Here is a 21,172-nt window from a genome sequence, read left to right as displayed (position 1 = left end):
GGCTGAGTAGCATGTATTAAATGATGATTTGCCAGCTAGCCTAGGACATAAAGGGAGTAGGATCTTTCTGCACAAAAGAAGGAAATTCAAAGGCAGAGAGGCACATTTCTGATGTAGCACAGCATATTCTTATTTTTTATGAGTATGGTGTGTGAAGCCTAAAGTTCAAAGAGAAAAAGACAACCACAGGAACTGAATAAGTAGTTAGATGCCAGAGCAAAAAAAATCCCAGATCCCCATTCTGAGGATTTGGGAATTTATTGCCAAAATAATTGGAGCTTTGGAAGAAATATGAACAGGAACCTAATGTGATTACTGCCCATTTTTTTTACTTTCTTTATTCCCAGGACCTGGATACAAATTTGCAGGTTTTGAAGCAACAAAACAGTAACCCCAGATTGTGTCATCTCTTACTGGAGGAAATCAGCACTTGATCTTCTAAAGCCATATGTCATTATGCTATTGTAATATGTGTCCAGCTTTTACTAGTTCCGTTCCAGCACAACCAGTCATTTGTCTTGATCTTCAGACTTGCCCAAGCCCAAGCCCTGAGTGACGCTGAGGACTCTCAAGGCCCTGTTCCCAGGAAGGGGAGACCTCACTGGGGTGTGGAGGGGATGATTTGCGCTTGATGCACAGGCCTCCCACAGAAAGGGAAACTAAGTATTCTAAAACTGTTTTTAAAGCCGTCAGCCTGCTTATCGGATAAGGCAAGAAGGTGAATTATTTATTTTCTTAGGCAATGATGGTAATTTAAACTTTTATTTCCAGACTGCCCAATAATTGCCTCTATGGGTTTCATGGAGTCCAACACATGTTTTCATTATTTACAATCCCTTATTTTTCCCCACTATTCATAACATGATGAAAAGCAGTTCTTACAAATAAGGGAAAATTCAAGTACAGTACCCACTTGTTTGACTCAATATTTTGATTTGATTTGAAAATCAATAATGTATTTTAACTAAATGACATTTTATTCCCATGTACAAAGAACTAAGAAATTCCACCCTCCCTCCCACATCCCGTTTGGTCACAAGAGATAATGGCTGCATTGACAAGATCTATTTCTAGTTCCTGTCAAGGGTCGTTTCAGAAAGAAAACTGAAGCAAAGGCCCCACACTATTATTTTTATTTTAAAACATTTAAAAATAAATATATTCTTATTGGCCTCAAGGGTCTTCTTGTTTCTATAAACGAAAACCTTAGGAGGAAGTAGTTTTATGCTGGTGAAGCACCAGGTTGGCCAGCTTAAAATGGACTAAAGACAACATCCCAAACCTAAATACCAGCCCTCTGCAGCTACAGGTCAGACACATCCTTTCTCACATTCAGCTCTGCTAAGTGACTTTCTGGGGTCAATCATGGAAAACCAAACCTTGACAGATTTGGGTATTGGTTTCCTTTTGAGAAGTCAGATAACAGAATTCCACATCCTATGACATATGACATACATAGTCACAGCAACTACCATTTGATGTCTTACTCTGTTCTAGGCACCACGCCAAGTGTTCCATATATTTCCATTCATTTAACTTATACAACAGCCCTGCCCTAAAATTCTTGCATGTACTGTACTACTTGGAAAAGAGACACAGCTAATAAGTGGGACAGGAAGGGTTTGAGCTCATTCTTGTAACACAGAATTGAGAGCTCAAGAACCACTACACATGTCTGTTTCTCCATCACTAAGCAGATTCCATGCAAATCATTGCTGTCCAGTATCCATATGATACACAGTTGAGAAAGGCACCAAGAAATGGACTGCTCTGTAACTCACTATGCACACATTTGTGCTCTTCAGGTATATGTCATGAAACTGTGCAGACTAACGGTATTTACATCACCAGTGAGGTTCCAGCACTTCACCATGAACCGACTGCGGGTTACCTGGACTTGAAAAACTATTCAACATCTTAGGCTCACGCAGCTCTTTCCAGCCCTGCAGCCAGGAAAAGGAAATGGAAGATTGTCAATGTTGCTTTTGTTTTAAATGTTAGCCTTGAGCTAGACTAACTGTCTGCTGAAATATTTACTCTTTTTTTCCCTAGTGATGTCATTCCCAGACCTTGATAAGGCCAGCAGATTACCACTTAAAACTACTTTTATTCTGAATTCTTTCTTCTGCCTTTCTAATGTGGTGATTTTAAAAAACAAAACTGTTGTGTTTCTCATTCTATCATCCATTCTCTGACCTTTCTAGTTCAAATCAATGTAACAATCATCCTCAGTCACCTCAGTGATAACCCTTAGTCAAGTCTGTATTTGAGAAGGCAAAGTGTGGCATCTGGGAACAGTCTGGGTCTTGTAGTAACTCTGGTTTAAACCTTGGCATCTAGGCTTTTAAGTTACTTAACCACTATGGCCTTGAGATTTTCATTTTTTAAAGTGGGATATTAATGCCTACTATACAGAGTAGGTAAAGGATTAAATGTAAGACATATGTAGACCAAGTATTTTGCATTTTCAAAATAAAGGGTAGATAGTTTATAAAGGACAATTATACATGGTCTTATCCTTAAAGGCTGTTTTAACTTTTTTCTTTTAAGAAACATATTTTAAAAATTAAACAATATCAAACATATGGGCATTAATATGGTCCCTTTTCAGAGAGACCTTAGCACGGCAATGGTAGTACAACATGGAGGATATAGCCAGTGATTCTGTAACATCTTCCTATGTGGACAGATAGTAACTGCACTAACGGAGTGTGATTGAATAATATGGCTACCTGTTGAACCACTGTGTTGTATATTTGAAGCCAGTATAAGATGTATACATCAACGACACTTCAATTAAAAAAAAGAGAGAGAGAGACATCTTAAGCGGTATATTTACCTCTGCTATACTTTTCCAGTTCAGTCCTGATTAAACAGCACAAGAAGCAGGTGTAGAGCTTTTAAAATATAATTAGGAGCCTCCATCTATGTAATGTTTTGGTGACTATGAATTTCATAAAGATATTTTTTAAAACTTCAGTTTTGAAAGGCTTTATTTTTTCTTTCATCATTTCTGACAATTGTGTGTAAAATCCTCCCACATCATAATAAAGGGAGGGTAAATGTCCATGAACATTACACTGGATTAGACTATTAACTCCTACTGAGTGAAGAGGCATAGGAGTTGAGTGGTCATGAGACATGCTTTGGAATCACACTTCAGTTTGAAACCCAGCTCTGTCATATAAAGTAGCTTGATCTCCCTTAACTACTTCCTTACCCATACACTGCAAACGTAACACCTATGGTTACCAGTGTTAAATACAACAATGGTAATGGAAGTGCATACACTGTAGGTGCTCGAATGTGTTTCCTCCTCCCAACTCCCTGGTCATCTTCATCTACCTAGTGTTTGTACTTACTAGGTTAATTAAATGGAATCAATATTGTCTTAATATGTACAGTAAAAACACTTCAAAGCCCCACTAAGCACATTGACCTTTTTCTGTAAGTAGGAAACTATGTCTCTTCTGACTTCCTTCTCCAACAGGCTGCTGATCACACATTTGCACATGTGCACACACACATAGCATATGTGTGTGGACATGCAAGTTGCTCACTCTGGTCCCAATTAGTAACAAGAAGCACAGCCAGGCAGCACCCCTAGAAGCAGTATGGTTTAGAGTTCCCCAGTGCCCAGCTAAGCTGAAATGTTTTATGTCTTAATTGCTGGGGGACAGCAAAGCCATGTTCAGTGTTAGAATGTCAACTACGCAGTTTTTCAGTAACTCACCATATCAGAAAGTAAGAAGCCCTTATCTAATCTGCAACTCAGAAGACATTGTCACATCCTCCTGGGGCCAGTATCTGGTTACATGCCTCCCAACAGCAACATAAAAATAATGAAACTAATAAGCAGATAAATGTCAGTATTTAATCCAGTGTACAAGAGGCTCAGATTTCACAGGTCACTCCAGATCCATGCTCTCTATGTGGAAAAAAATAGGAAACAAAGTAAATTATTTTATACCCTTCTTAGAAGATTTCATGGTGACAAAGTTCAAAACAGTCCTAAGAAAGGAAAAGCAAAACAAACAAACAAAAAAGAAATTGCAATGATGCAACTTATTGATTTATTCTTAAATATATTTCACTGATCTACTTGTTATCCTGGGAATTATTAGGAGATGGCTTAAGTTTCCAAGCTTTCAAACATGTGAATTTTGTGAAGTTGCCAAAGAACTTTGTTTTTTGACTTTCCAGTTTCAGGATCTTTAGTAATAAATTTGGCTCCTAATGAAGAATCCCTCACCACAGACACAAACACACACACATCTGGTGGAACTTTTACAAGTGAGGCTGTAGTAGGCAGATGGGTCCCGTTTCATGACACTGCCACCAAATGGATGAGGTCGACCCCACTGCTCTTTCATAGTATGCTAGTAAATACTTGAAATGGAAATCTTGGGATCATAGATCAAACATTATGAAGTGAAAAACATTACAAGGTGAAAAACTTCATATGCCTTAATTAGAAATTATTCTGCTGGGTGCATATTTTCCAGTTGAAACTTTTTTTTAAAGTGCCAGTGACTCTGAGGTCTCTGTTAGGAGACTAAAATGTTATGACTATCAGAAAGGGACTTTTGACTTTTTTTTTCTTTCTGTTTCACAGTTGAAACAGAGAATATGCATTGTTAGGCATATCAGGGCCTTCCCCTGAGGTAAACAAAACCTGATTTCTCCAAAAGCTGATTGTGCAATCTGTACCACAAAGTACACACCAAAAGTAACTTACTACATGTTGAATCCTCTTACAAGAGAACTCACAGTATAATTAAAACATCTCGAGAGGTTGTTAAAAAATATTTATCCACTATTGGAAACTTGGCCCAGGCCACAAGTCATTATTATTTCAAACAGCAAGGACCTGAAGATTAAGCCTCCCTTTTGTTGATAAGAGCAGAGATGAGAATATTGGTAGAGAAGCACAGGTAAATGACTTTCTATGCTGAAAACAATTCACTAGAGAGACAGGGTTTTCCCCAAGAATATCGCCATGACCTTAAAAAAGAGTAAAAATTGTTAGTAAAACAGTTAAACAAATATGGAGTGCTTCAAATTATCAGGATTGCTGGAAAAATTTGATTTCAGAGTATTTTACATGAACATAAAAGTCAGTTAGCATTTGTTGGGCGTTTTCCAAGACAGTATCAGTTTTCTTTTGTTGCACAACAAACCACCCAACTTTTGATAAAGGTGCTCAACCAACCTTTATTTAATTCATCTTTCTGTAGGTCAGCAGTGTGGCACGGGCTCAGCTGGACAGGTCTGGTCACAGCCAAACCCATGCATGCATCTCTAGTCAGCTCCCAGGGTTAGTTAAATGCTGGCTGGTCAAGGATGGTGGCATGGCAGAATAAAGACGTCCCCCCACTGCACCCCACAAAGATATGTCCATATCCTCATCTCTGTAACTTGTGCACATGTTACTGATAAGGCAAAGGAAGATTAAGACTGCAGGTGAAATAAAAGGTTTATCAGTTCATCTTAAAACAAGGAGATTATCCTGGATTATTTGGTCACCCCAATATAATAACCAAGTCCTTAAAAGTGTCAGAGGGAGTCACAAGAAGAGGTCAGGGTGATGTGAGGTCAAAAAGCCTCCGAACCCAGTAGCTGGCATTGCACATAAAAAAAAGGGGGGCTATAAGCCAAGGAATTTGGGCAGCCTCTAGAAGCCAGAGATAAGGAAAAGGATTCTCCCCTGGAACTTCCAGAAAAGAATACACCCTTGGTGATTATCTTGATTTTAGCCCAGTGAGACCTGTGTTAGAAGCCTTGCAGAACTGAAAAATAATAAACTGGTATTGTTTCAAGTCATTAAATTTGTGTTGTTGCAGTAGCCATAGAAAACTACACGGACAGTGCCGCCAGGGGGACAATTTGCCTCTGTTCCACATGGCCTCTCATCCTCCAGCAGCCTATTTCAGGGTCTGTTCACATGAAAGGTGGGCAGGATTCCAGGAGAGTGACTAGAAAGAGTACAAGGCCTGCTGAGACTAAACCCAGCGTCAGTGCACTATCATTCTGCCATACTCTGTTGTCTGAAGCATCTCACAAGGACGCTTTTGTGACTGGGGATTTAAGGAGTAGGGAAATAGACCCCACTTCCTACTGAGAGAAGCTAACAGTAGCTCAAAAAAAAGGAGGGAGAAATTGAGTCCAGTTTTGCAAACAATCTGCCACAAAGACTAAAACTCTCACATCTCACTATTGCAATTTTTTAGGATTGGGTTTAAAATTTGAACAATGGCTTTATCTTGAAGATAAAAATAGTATGTTGTGTGTTTTAAAAACCGTATTCATTTTGAATTGCAGTATTTTTTCAAAAAGGGTAATCCTATTTTTTTTCATTTAAATGAACATTCAGGGTGACCAGATTACCTGAACTCCTAAAGCAGTGTCATCCAAGAGCAACATAATAAGAATTACATATATAATTTCAAATTTTTAGTAGCCATATTTTGAAAAAGTAAAAAGATGGTGAAGTGAATTTTAATAGTATATTTTATTTAACCCAATATATCTAAATATTATCATTCACCATGTAATCAATATAAAAACATTAATAAGATATTTGCATTTAATAAAAATATTAATAAGATATTTGCATTATTATTCAAATAAATATTTGAATGTCTTCAAAATACAGTATGCATTTTGTACTTCTAGCACATCTCAGTTTGCATAAGCCTAATTTCAACTGTCCAGTAGTCCTATATATCTAGTGACTACTATACTAAATAGAGCATATCCAGTGGATTCAAGGAAAGCCCCAGGCATTAGAAGGTGCCAGAAGTTTGTCCTTAATGCTTCCCTTCTCTCTTTTCTCCACTGAGACACTTCCTGCTTCCCCCTTCAGAGCCCCAGTATTCTGCTGTCCACATGTTCTGCCCCACTAGAAAACAAGAGAGCATAGGACATAGAAATACACTGTGATTCAAACAGCCCTGGATTTGAAACCTGAAATGCTATTTTCTAGATCTTATAACCTAATTTGAGCTTCAGATTCCTCATCAGTATTTATCTCACCACTCTTCCTACAGTTTTTACAAAGTTCAAGTGCAATGATGTATGTAAGGGCACATTTAGCACAATGCTTGGCACAGTAAAGGTATTAATAAAGAAGCTACCATTAGTTTTGCTTTTAAATCATGTCTGCCAGGAGAAGGCAATGCTTAATATTAAAAAGTGGATTGCTGTTAGACTTTCAGGCACCAATCACATAGGCTGTACAGAGTATTCCTTCAGGGGGAAAGAATAAATCAGGGATATAAACATGTGGTTTATAAACAAAGGGGGAGAGCAAGTTATCTTGTGAGATTCCTGATACTTCTAGACTCTTCCTTCTGTTATTATAAAGGAAAACTTACAGTTTAAGAACTCATATTTCAAATCTTCATGCAACATAAGATAATTTCCAGTTATTTTCATCATGAAGTCTTATTTTTTTATCAGAGCATGGAGCAAACTATATATTTGTTTTACTTTTTTAAGCCAAGAAGCATTTTGATTTTCCAAAATTGGACAAGCTACAATCTGACTAAATATGGCAATGAAAATCAGGACAAAAGGACAAATTCACCGATAATGTATAGTTGTTTAAACCTCACAGCTTTTCCTACAAGGAAGACACATCTAAATACTGCTACATGATACTAGCATAGCTTATGCTGTCTTAGTGAATCATGACTCTTTCAAAATGAACAAAAATATACAATTATTAGCTTCCCAGAAAGTGAATATAACATTGGCAAATTCAATAATATTTATGAGTCAGTCAGACAGTTCTTTGATATTTCCAAGACAAGCAGTCTCAATTGCAAACATAATATCTTTGGTCTTCAGTCCATGTGATTGAGCACCAAGTAGTTATCTGACAAATGTGACAGGGGGCAAAATTATAAGTAGGTGACATGTGCTCATGAACTAGCTGAGCATCTGGCCAGACACTGGAATGTCTTTGTAAATTACTCGGTGCATTAGTTCCAAGGGCAACTATAATGAAGTACCAGAAATTTGGTGGCTTAAAACAACAGACAGGTGTTATCTCAGAGCTCTGGAGACTAGAAGTTCAAAATTAGGGTTTCAGCAGGCTATATGCTCCCTCTGAAAACTGTAAGGGAATCCTTTCTTTGCTGTTCCTAGCCTCTGGTGGTTTGCTGGCAATCGCTGGCACTCCTTGGCTTGTGGCTGCAAAACTGCACTGTGTCTTCATCATCACATGGTGCTTTCCTCATGTGTCTGTGTCCTTCCACGGCCACTTCTCATAAGGACAGTGGTCATATTGGATTAGGAATCCACCATACTTGAGTATGACTACTTCTTAACTAATTGCATCTGCAATGGCCCTCTTTCCAAATCAGGTCACATTATAAAGTACTGGAGGTTAGACTTCAACAGACCTTTTGGAGGACACAATATGATCCCTAATACTTGATTCCATTGGGATTTGAATAAAATGGTTAAGACAATGTAGTGTAGTGACATGGACTCTTGTACCCTTACCAGTCTGAATGAATGCAGGTGACCTCAAATCCTAAACTTTGTTGCCTAGTGTATGATCTCAAGCAAGTTACTGAACTCCAGGTGTCTCAACGTTGTCTACCTACCTGAGAGTAATCACAGTAGTAGGTAACTCACAAGGCTGTCTTACTACTGAGTTAGCACATAAAATCCCCAAATAGTGCCTACCATACAGGAATACTGTAAAAGTAGTTACTATGTATTGTTTTTGGTTGTTGTGTTTTACAGCTCAGCTCTTCACAGCTATTCTTACCAAATTCAAAATTCTATTCCTCACAGAGGCAGCTGTGCTGTTTTGTTTTGTTTTGACTTTTTAGGGGGTAGTTCCTTTTCTTTCAAAATTAAATGCGTTTCCTGTCACTTATGGTTATGGCATATAAACAAACTTTCTGGAGAGGAATTTGGCCACCCATATCACAAGCCCTAAAACATGTTTATAACATTTAAAGCAAGCATTTTAGTTCTAAGAATTTATTCTAAATAAATAATTTAAGGTGAGTGCAAAAATTCTGCTACAAGGCATTTTTCTATATAAACAATAGCCATGTGTATAACAACAAAAAGTTACACAAAAGCTGTTTTTGTAATGTTTAACTTTTACAAATCATGGTGTATTAATGTAATCAAATACTATCCAATAATTAAAAATTGAATTAGCAATCATTTCTGACAGAAAACATACTATATATTGTTGAGGGAAATAAGGACAAAACACTACCAATAGCAGCACTATTCAGTCAACTTACTGTTGACTGTTCAGTAGTGACAAGAACTCTGTACGGATGTTATCCAACATGGTTGCCATTAGCCACACATAGTAACCACACATTTGCAACGTACCTAATGCAACCAAACAACTTGATTTTTAATTCTAATCAATTTAAGCTTTAATAGTCCAATATGGGTCACAGCTACCATAATGAACAGTAAAAGTCTACAGTATCTTTTTGTTTGTGGATACCTTGCCTCTTCTTTCTTCACCTTCCTTGGAGCCTCTCTCAATCTCCGTCCCGCCCTCCCATCTCTAATGCACAGGTGATCATCACACTTTTCCCTCCATTTTTTTATTCAGTATCATCTGCTCTCAGCAGGTAATCTAATAAATGAATCTTGTTCAAGGCATAATGAGACTCGATAGTCTACTAGTTTTATAAGTATTTGGAATTTAACCAAAATTTAATCTAATGACAAAGTACTCTCATGAGAATTTAACACATAAACCTGCATTATGGGGGCAGTAAGTACAGTCATTTTTCACCATACAATAAGGGACCTTCCATATTCACTTTTTTCATATTCCTTTTTAAAAGCATTAAATGTTGCTCTTGAGGATAAGCTGCTATTAGACTTAATGAGGATACTAAAGTGCTAAACTATAACCAAAAATGAGCAAATGTAACTTTGCTGACTTTATTAGCTCTAGTAGTTTTCTCGTGGATTCTTTAGGATTTTCTACATAAAGCATCATGCCATCTGTGAATAGAGAGAGTTTTACTTTTGCCTTTCTAATTTGCATTCTTTCATTTATTTTTCTTGTCTAATTGCTCTAACTAGAACTTCCAGAAAAAATTTTGAATAGCAGTGGTAAAAGTGGGATCTTTGTCCTGTTCCTGTTCTGGATTTTATGGGGGAAGCTTTTAGTCTTTCACCATTTAATATGATGTTAGCTGTGGGTTTGTTTGTTTGTTTGTTTGTTCAGTAAATGCCCTTTTATTATGTTTTAGAAGTTCCCTTACAGACCTAGTTTTCTAAGTTTTTATAATAAAAGGGTGTTAGACTTTGTCAAGGTGAATTATGTCCAAGCTATTAACATCCTGTAAACAGCACCTAGCATTGTGCTTTGCTCAGTCAACAATTTAACAAGTGTTTGCTGAGTTAACCGATTTGAAAACAGCAAACACCAAAAACCTAGAGTCACATGTCAAGAGGCATTCTTTGAATAAATTATCCTTAGAGATTCATTTGGAAAGATTGGCTTTCCTATATACACAGAACACACACAAGCCAGGCAACTCCCATAGAAGTTAAAAAATAATCACCTCTTACACTAAATAAATTTTAAAATATGGAAAGGGTTAACTCGGACAACTAATACCATAGTAAATAGAGTCCTCTAAGAACACTCCTGAATTTAAACAGGCTCAGTAAATGGAGAAGTAGGAAAACAAAGCCACAGTCTGCGTCTTCGGCAGAGAGCATTTGCAGGCTCAGTAGCCTATGCCAAACAGAAAAGTTTCCTCGACAGCTTGATGTCTAATTTGACTATCTGAGAGCTTCCTCTAATTAGATCATATGACATACACTTTTAAAGTCTATCAACATCAGTGTAACATTTTACTGGAGGAACTCTATGGCTTCCACCAAAAGTCTAAATTTTTTCCTTCTGGGTACATCTGTGGCCATTTCTTGCTAGGTATGATGGCCCCAGGTATGTTTTTTCCCTTTTGGGCATCCTAATTAGACCCTGCTGATGAAGAAATAAAAAAATCCACAAGGAACATGCAGTACAAAATAATATTTGCCACTGATGTGGTAGAAATAGAAAATCACACAAACAATTTGGGAATTATAGGTTCATCACCACTGGGGTGAAAAGTTATAGACCATTTCTCACCCTCAATTATCCATTGGTTCCTTGTTGTGCTTGAGCCAAACACTTGGTTTCTCTGCATGCTCTTCTAACTTCTGCTCACCAAGACCTAACACGCACAAATGCCAGCCGGGAGGGACAGTGGCCAGGTTCTTGGTGAATACCTTCAAGGGCAATAGTATATGTTTACATGTAATCCATAATTAATAACTAAACTTCCTTTTGGAAAAAAAACACATTTGGGGGGCATATTTTACTGTCTGGGGGGGCAAGAAATGACAGGATGGGAAGAGAGGAGAAACAAGTAAGGGGGGGATGATTGAAAACATTTGACTTGGCTTGAAATAAAAGTACATATTTCACACATATTTTTAACCAACCCCAAAAGACAGCCTGACTTCGAACATGCTGAACAGGAAGCCATTTACCGTTGGAATGCTTGCCTAGCCCATCCAAAACACACACACTCCTAATACCCCTGGGCTATCTAAAAAGGGTTGGGGTGAAAATATTTAATTTATATGTGCAATCCTGCTTCCTATTTTATTTTTTTCCTCTTTGCCAAACTCTTTTTCAAACTTGGTGAAAAATGATAGGAAATCTATTTCATTTTTCCTCCCCACCCTTTATTGACCCAGCTGTACATTCTACCTCAATTTATAGTTCACACCTGGCTTGAAGACCAAAGAGAGAAAGGTAAAGACGGATGTTAAACTCTCATGGTTACTGTGGCTAAAAAGGAATCTGGGTGGAGAAGGTTGCTGTGGTGTCCATGTCAAGGACAGGAGGGTGTGGAATAGGGGGACTGCCCTGGCTTTCAAAATGTGTACATTCAGGATTATGCGTTCAAAAAGAGTAAAAGGAAAGATATAAAGAGGAAGGAAAGAAATGAAATTTCCACACATTAGATGTGTGACTGGGGACACCTGAATCCTATTAAATTGCAAAGAAATTGTCCTGGTTATCAAGATGAACTTTAAAATATTTCCCAGAAGAAAATAGAAAGACCCAAATAATTCAGGATCAAAATTCAAGCCAAAGATTTCCCAAAACTTCCTTTAACTATAGTGGAGTGCTTTATATTTGGTTTAATGGTGAAGATATGCTCTTTTAGAATAAAATAAGTTCCAGATGGGTGTATTTCACACAGTATATCTGTTAGCCTTGTTACCATATTTGGATTTCTTGAGAATGCTGAGTCAGTGTGCAATAAAACATTTGAAAGAAAATCTGAAGCCAAATGGAAATCCAGCAAGTTTGAAGTTCGGATTTCAAAATTCTTGAACTCAATGTAATTTTCCCAGAAAGCTGACCACACTCTATAGAAATCCCGTCATTGGAAGAGTTTTTATAATTGACAAGTTTGTTTTAAATACTTCAAAAGAGATGGGAAACCTGTGAATACCTGAACTCAAATAAGTATTTCAAAACTGCCTCTTAAAACTATGTTTCAATTTTAATTTTATATCAGACTAACACTCTAAGTGGAACACCATCCTGGGAAATTCTACTTGTCACCATGAGCTTTGCATGACTTTAATGTCTGGGTAACTGGTTTGCCTTACTTTTTTGACTTGAAGTTGATAAAGGGAAGGTGGCAAATAACTTTTAAATTGTGGGACTATTCAAGTGTATGGTAATGTAGTTCCTGAAGCTTTTTGTTAAGCCAGCTTTCAAAGTTTATAAGCAAGAAATATGATAACATCAATTTGACTTTTGAATTTGAAAAGAAATCAGACTTTCTATTAACCTAAAAATGCTGTGTGGCCACAGATGCACACTGTGGTTAACACCATGCCATTCTAGCTAAGATTATATTACAATTCTTATTTTTGCCCATGGCTTATTTCAAGGAAGGCAAGGTGACAGTAGGTTTCCTATATATTTTCAAGGTGAACTAGGGTGGGTTGTAACTCTTGCTGCAGTCATAGCTGTGACAGCCCCTGAAATGATCATTAAGATTGCTGTTATAAAACTCCCAGGAGCAATTTGCACATAAAATTCTATCTCCTGGAATTAGGTACAATGCTGTATCATATTGTCACCTGTGAATAGTGCCAACCACAGGTGTGCTGGTAAATATTTTTTGCTGACTACAATGCAGATATTTTATGGTATAAATATTCCTATCATGATCAGTTTCAAGATACCACCTTTATATCACTAAATACAGGTATAAGCTAGTTCTAGTACATCACTCACACCAACACCCCTTAGCCCCCAAACTAACAGAATGTGTCAGAAGGGGATATACTTCCCTCCTAAGTGCTCTAGACACCTTCATGCACTACACCCAGTGACCAAGAAGCCAAAGAATTAAAAAGCATGAGACACCAGGATCAACTTCAGATAGGTAAGCTCTCCAGGCTCTACCCTGGAGGGTCCAGTCTACCTCTCTGACCTGCTCTGTTCCCGTTTCTCCCACTCCGGACCTCCTCTGTGCCCTGACTCTGGCATCCAGTCGGCACTCTGCAGTGTCCTGCACAGATGGCAGATTAGGGCCTCCTTTCTTTTTTTCATTTTCCCTCAACTCTTGCTTCCAAGAGTTAAAATCTAACTCCAATTCTCCTAATCTTAAGTCAAACCACCTTCCTCAGTTAACAACTCAAATGCACTTGTCTTAAGGCTACTGCAAAAGCCCCCCAAACCTGGCCCCAGCTCTTCTCCCCAGATGAGGCCTTCTAACCCAGGGGTGGGTGAGTGCCTAGATCAGCCTGCACTTTTGGTGCACTGCCTGAACTGTGATTCTAGACGGCATGCAGTCTCTTTGTTCAGGTGGAAGGTTCCACTGCGTGTCCTGTCTCCATGAATTCCCTCTGTTGGGCTTAGTCCCTTTGGACTCTTCCCCATTTCCACACTGCAGTGACCCTCCTGGAAGCCATTCCTGATAGGCACTGAGTAGGACTAAATATTCTTCTCCATCTAACATATTCACTCCCAGTATTTTCAAACAAAGGTCACTTTAAGGCCAAGAAATTACTTAAAACCATACATGTGTAACTATGATTTTAATACTTTTTTTTTTCAGTTGGGTGATACCAACTACCATGATTAGGAGAATTTTCAATCTAATTTGTATTTTTGAATCACAATAGACCCTTATACATAGTACATATATGATCAATTAGACAATGAATCTAATTAAATTGAGTCATGCTGAGCATGGTACCTTAAGATAATAGTACAAAAGAAATGTTAGCTATGATTATTGTTATTGATGTGTTCTTACTCCAAATACATTACTTCACAACCATATTGCAAAACAATCTCCTTGCCTCCAATATTGCTCTTCTACAAAGCACACGGCAGAAGTGATCACTCTCAAACCTGAATTTGATCCGGTCAAATTGAATCTTTCCAATGTTTCCAACCAAACCAAGAATAAAATACCAACTATTTGCCTAAGCCTGAAAGGCCCTTCATGATCTGGCTGCTGGATAACTTTCTAGTTTTCTTTCTTGTACTCAGATCAAGCTTCTGGCCTCCATGGGACCACTGACCTTACTGTGTTCCACCTGGCATACTCTTCCTCCAGATGTATGGCGTCAGCAGGGTTCCTCGCGCTCTTGTTAACGACTGCATTTTTGCAGCATCTAACTTGTAAAACATTTACTTTATTCTGCCTACAAACAATACATGCAGTATGACCCATCTATGACCTACTACATTAAATGACAGCTCCTCTGAAGTCAAGAAATCATAATTCTCAATCCAACTATTTGAAATTGAACACAATAGTATCTACATTCCAAACCTTGCTAGTTAGTTCCTATGACAAGGCTGGCCAAAGTAGACAGTCATTTGATCTGCCTTCCCCCAGGACCCTACCTTGACATCACAAGGAATTAAGTGCCTCATTATGTACCTGAGAAGATACATGTACCATAAAACCTGGTTCTCTAAACTCTGGAATTTTAGCATCTTAAATATCCACATCACAGTAAGTAGACTAATTCACCTCTAGTTACTACAGTAAGAAAGAATGGGATACGAGGGAGACTGAAAGTCACTTTGTAGAAGCAGAGCCTCCTGGGTAATGGTGGACAGTCAGTCTCCCAGGGAACCCTCCGCCTAGTTGAGTTGGGATTGAAGTTGTGGAAGTTCTTGCGCAAAGCATTATACAGCAAGTGTTTCTGCTGAAACTACTTTCACGTAGGAGGCGAATTACTCTCCCTGTATAATTACCAGAGAAAACTAATTTTAAGAACAAAGCATATTATTCATACAATGATACAATGTATTGCCTAACAAACATGAGTTACCAACTGAAGACTGATTGTTTCAGACATATAGACAGGGAATTTGGCAATAGTGACTGCCAAAGAGTGACAACAGAGACTAAAATTCCGGCAATAGTGACTAATCCAATATGAACTGACAAGGAACGGAGAAAAATTAGATACTTGGACAGTGCATTTCTGATTGTCACAGAAACATGAAATCACCTGTAACTTTACTCATATGTTGTTCATGGTTGTTATACATGTGGAATAACTAATATGGTATGATAAATTTGTTAGAGAACCAACTAGTTATTTTGTTCTTGGTAAATACTAAAGAACATATCTTTTGTAATTATTGAGAGGTGTGATTTGTCACATGGATACAGTCCACATTTTTAGTCATTCATCCAGTGAAAGTAAAATAGTTGACAATCCCTATAAAGCCTACAATAGCAGGCTTCCTTAAAATGCTGCACCCCATTAAGAGGTGTTCCTCATAAAAAGAAAAGGAGGGAATGGCTTTGTTGGTCATATTGATTTTGAGAATACTGGATTAAACAGCGTTAAGATGTTTATATTCAGATTTTTCAAAAAGCTAATATGCAAGATGCATCTCCAAGAGTATAAGATGACACTTCTTCAAGTGGATCTTCAAGGATCATGGGCTCCTTTCTTCAAGAAATACTTATTAACATCATAGGAAGCTTATAAGTAAAATGGTACAGAAAGTCCCATCTAAAAAGGTCTCCTATTTGTTATAGCTCTTTTAGGAGAAAAAAATGACCACAGGATTCTTAGTCTTCCACCTCTGGAAGATTATAACAAAACAAAACAATGATGTCCCAAGCTTTTCCAAAAAATCCCCTACAGACTTCAGCTCATAGCTCATTAGCTTGAACTTGGGTTCATGACCAGACACAGGTGTGAAGGATGCTGGAAAAGTGACATTTAGATTTTCCAGGATGCATGTGCGAGGAAGATACAGGAAAGGAGGTTGGGAATAGATCTGGGACTTCACAGTTATAGTCTGTAACACAAAAGGGGAAGTATCTGACTTGCACAGATATTATAATGCACTATGCACAGTTACAGCATTAAAATAGTATGGTACAAAAGCAAAATAAACATTCCAGAAACAGACATGATACATAGTTTAGTAATTATATTTAGAATATTATACAGGTGACTTAGCATATTACAGAGATGATTTTCTAAGTCTATAAGGAAAGGAAGGTTATTCAATAAATAATTCTGTGTAAAATGGTTAGCTATTTGGAGAACACATACCTCTTACCCCAAATCATAGTCAATATTTGTTCCAGATGGGCTTAAGAGTTTAATGTTTTAAAAAAACAGTCTAGAAGAAAGATGAGTATCACAATCTTGTGATTTTATATTTACTAAACATAAAATGCTAAAATATAAAACAAGAACAAAGATAAAAGGTCAGCAAATCTGTCTTTAAAAAATAAAAATGTATGGTTCACAGAAAACATCCAAACAAAATTTCAAAACAAAAACTTGGGAAAAACAGTGCCAAAAATAATGACAAATCACAAATTGATATATTAATATACTTAGAATTTCTATAGACAGGAAAAAGGAAACAGTATAACCTATAAGGGAAAAGTGCATAATAAAAAATATTTTTTTAAAACCTCTAAAATGGTAGTCCAAGAAATACAAATATAAACTGAGTTGTTATAATATTAGCATAAAATATTTTTAAAAATACTCCTTAGTATTGTCATCAGTGTGGTGAAATAGACAAGCTCATAAATTGGAAGTGTGAGAGTAAAGTCTTACAATCTTTTTAGTTACATATTTTATGCTTTTGGCTCTGTAATTCCTAGGGAAATAATTAGATGGGAAAAAGAGTCATTTGTAAGAGTTTTTATCATGGCTTAATTTTTAGTAATAAAAATGAGAAGTAGCCTATCTAACATTATATTAATCATGCTATTTTGATAACAGTGGCTTGTTTGTTACTATTTAATAATGATGATGAGCTACTACTACTACTAATTAATTATTTATTATTAATAATTTGTAATGGCTTACTTTATTTATTGTTACAACGATAGTGTTTACTTTGTGCCAGGAATAATTCTAAAGGTTTTGAAGAAAAAAGATTAATCCATTTAATCCTTATAATAACCCAGTGAACTTTGTACTATCATTTTTATCTACTATTTTACAGATGAAGAAACTGAGATACTGACAGATTAAGAAATTTATGCAAAGGCACCCAGCTGGCATATGGCAGAGCTGGGATCCAAACTCTCGTAGTCTTGCCTCCAGAATCTAGGCATGGTCTTAACTCCTACACATATTACTTCACACATCCATCCATAAATGAAACATGAGATCGTCATTACTGTTTTTAAAGGCTATTAAATGATGTGGGAATATGCTTGTATTATCAGTAGGGAAAAAAGTTATTATTCAGAAATATTTGTGGCTTTATCCAAGTTTGCTAACATGCAAAATACATATGACTAGAGAAAGTTATAAGGAAATATATGCAAAGATCTAAGTAATTATCCCTTTCTGATAAGGAAGTTGTGAGTCATTTTCATTTTCTTCTTTATGCTTTCATGTGTTTATAAAGTTATAATGAAAAACATGTTACTTTTATAATCAGAGAATACAGATCATTTTTTAAATGATAATTTTAAAATATTAATGCACCACTAGAATAATTTATATCCTCCTGCCTTATTTGCCTTACTAGTTGCATTCCCAGGGTAGTACTAAATGGCCTTAGCTAGGCTTACAGAAATGTGGGGCTGTAGCTATGCCTTGAAGGCTGCCACAGTTAAAGAATTCCTCCCCTAGTTATGTGTGTATCTGAAATGTTGCTTTTAGTACATTCTTCACTGTAAGACATCCCCCAAAGGTGCCATAATGCCATTGCCAAAAAAAAAGAAAATTCCAGAGATTTAAAGCTTCTAATTCCACCGAGAGACACATTTATAAAGAGAAAATGAACCTCCTTCCTTCCTCCCTCCCTCCCTTCCTTCCTTCTCCAAGGACATTACAGCATTCCAATCTATGGCCACTGCTGAGCTTCTTTCAACCATGACTTATTACCATCTTAAAAAAAAAAAGAGCCACTTCAGTTTGCTCCACGGAATTCAGATACAGCTTGGGCTTCTAAATCAATTGAAAAATCTTACTGGGTAGAACCTGCTTTTCGTTGAAGCCCTATACTACTAAAGACAGAAGAAACACACACACATATACATATAAACCATCTTCCACCATATAAAAACTGAAAACACTTTTACATATATTCACTTTATTCTCACAACATACCTTTCAGGTAATAAAGATGCGAATCCTTAGGCCATGGGACACTTTCAAGATAAAGGTAAATTAAGACCTACTTAAAAAAAACCTGAAATATTAAAGCTATTCACATATCACAGTTTCAAAGTCTAAAAGCTGACCACAAGTAATTAAATGCAATGCACAAGTAAATGAATGCAGGAATTATGGTTAAGGAAGATTGCTATTTGGGGTCTGGCTAAAAGATCTGCAATAAAGGACTGGCAATACTAGAATGATTTTCCCATCCCAGCAGGGGCATTTTTAAAATACATCCTGAATGCAAATTATTTGTTTATTTTTCTCAGGAGCTCTTCTTGTCCCTTTCCTTGTCAAACCTCATTTCCTTTAAAATCTACCTTCCAGCCCCTTGATCACTGGACAAGAGTTTTTAAATCTATCAAGTAGCTAAACACAAGAGTGGTTTCTGGAACCCCAGATGTGACTATACCACCAAGGGAGGGTAGGTGTATCAATAACTCAGCCTTCAGTTTGCCCAGAAGCGCAACAGACATAACAGTGCTATTTTAACTTCACACCTGATAGGGAATACAGTGACTTAAAGTTTCTCTCCCCTCACACCTAAAGAGGAAGAACTAGCTAGGCAAGTCAGGAAAATATGACACAAGTAGAATTTCAGTCCAATCTTACTGGGAACATAGATCTAATTCAGCCACTTGCACCCCCACCAAAATTTCAATGGTTTCCCTATCCCATAGGGAATAAAATCCAGACCTCCTGACCTTTCCTGATCACCACAATCTGACCTTTTGTTTCTATCCCAAATCAATCTACCCACCCTAGTGTAGTTTATCCACAATTCCCAGAATTTATCCTGCCCTGTCTCGCCTTTGCTCATGGTGCCCTTCTCCCAGGTGCATCCTTTCCCACCCCCTCCACTGGTCCAATTAAACAAAAGATTTGTGACAATCTGAAAAACATTTTATTTTCTCTAGCTTACTATATTGTAAGAGTACAGGACCTAATACATATATGTACAAAAAAAATGTGTCAATTGGCTGTTCATGTTATTGGTAAGGCTTCCAGTAAACAGCAGGGTATTAGTAGTGAAGGTTTGGGGGAATCAAAAGTTATACTCATATTTTCAACTCTACAGGGGTCAGAGCCCCTAACTCCCACCGTTTTTAAGTCAGTTGTAATTAACAATATGGTATAATATAAGTACAACCCACATAAACAAAAACTCACAAATGCCCAGTTTCACAAATACTTTCACAGCCTTCTGACTTCTGAGACATTTCCATTGAGAGCCACAGGTTGTTTTCCCCTAATGTCAATTAAAGAAATATTTCCTCCCAAGTTTTCAATTAGATATACTGTCTATAAAACTCTGCAACAAGGCTGAAGTGACCAGGTTGACACAGTAGCAAAGTGGCTTCCCTACATGCCAGTCTCCTTTCAGATTGGTGTTTCAGCAAAATTACAGATTAGTTCACATCATGAACCTTCAATCAAAGCAACTTACATGTCTTAGTTTCTCTTGCTGATACAGAGAAAACAGTATTTTTATCTTTTTTGTATCTTCACACGGTCTTCAGTACTGCACTTCACATACAATAAGTGCCAAATAAATGTTCATTAATGTTTGATTAAAAGATAAATTAATTTGAATTGTCATAAAATATTTTTAAAATACATATTTTCTAATGAGTAATTAACATGTTAATTACAAGACTTTCATTTCTCTTCATTCTGCTATTTGTCTTTTACAGTTAGGAATTTGAAAGTAATATAATTCCAGTTTACTTAAGCAATTCTGTAATTCAGACATCATGATAATTATATACTGGACTTGTCCAAAATAGTAATAATTGTTAAATTACATTGAAATATACTAAAACAAAACAGAAAATACTATAGAAATAGTACTGTACCAAGCCCTGCAATGTCCCTGAAAGAGCAAAATTATTCTTCTGAAGTAGATGAAGTAAATATCAGGTGATACATACTTGAGAACCATTTGAGATAAATATTAAAAATTAGGATGCTTATCTGAGCCTCTTGAGTGGTCTAAATTGGTCTGAACATGTCCTAAAATATTTCCTTCTAATCCAGCCAGAATCCCCATGAGAACAGGCCAGCTAATGTGAATTGGTTCTTCTTAGTCTGATACCAAAGAATAAAGCTAAATGGAACGAAGATTCTAATGATACAATAAGCATCCTGAACTTGACCCACTTTAAATGTGGTTATTTTCCCCAATAAACTTACATATCTTTGGTTATTATCAAGGCATATGGAACTATGAGTAGTTTCCTATAGGAAGTTTTACATGAACCAATTAAAAGGATATACTGTGAATAATTAATCCCATATTTCATTAGGCAACCCCATTACTTTGATTACTGTTTTATTTCCTGTATGTTGAACAAGGGAAGGTTTTTTTTTTAATTTTAAAAATTTTAGATTTAATCACCTGCTTCCCTTTGCAGCATGAATTTGCCTGAGGTCCCAGTTTATATCCCTCTTCCTTCCTGAA

The 21,172-nt window shown here is 36.8% G+C and overlaps 1 long non-coding RNA gene across 2 annotated transcripts in view; it reads right to left on the bottom strand.

Moving 5' to 3' along the window:
- Positions 1-21,172, bottom strand: part of LOC108398557 (uncharacterized) — a 137,909-nt gene that overhangs the window by 37,808 nt on the left and 78,929 nt on the right. Inside the window, exon 5 of one of the 2 annotated variants that reach the window (XR_012124233.1) lies at positions 9,566-11,283. The exons of the other annotated variant lie outside the window; for it this stretch is intronic. This is a non-coding gene — a long non-coding RNA (uncharacterized lncRNA). Of the gene's footprint in view, positions 1-9,565; positions 11,284-21,172 lie in introns of those variants that run through there. 2 annotated transcript variants of the gene reach the window in all.

This window comes from Manis javanica, chromosome 13 (genome assembly GCF_040802235.1).
Source record: "Manis javanica isolate MJ-LG chromosome 13, MJ_LKY, whole genome shotgun sequence".
NCBI classification, from domain to species: domain Eukaryota; kingdom Metazoa; phylum Chordata; class Mammalia; order Pholidota; family Manidae; genus Manis; species Manis javanica.
Note: the sequence above shows the minus strand (reverse complement) of the source record. Positions and strands in the feature narration are given on the sequence as shown.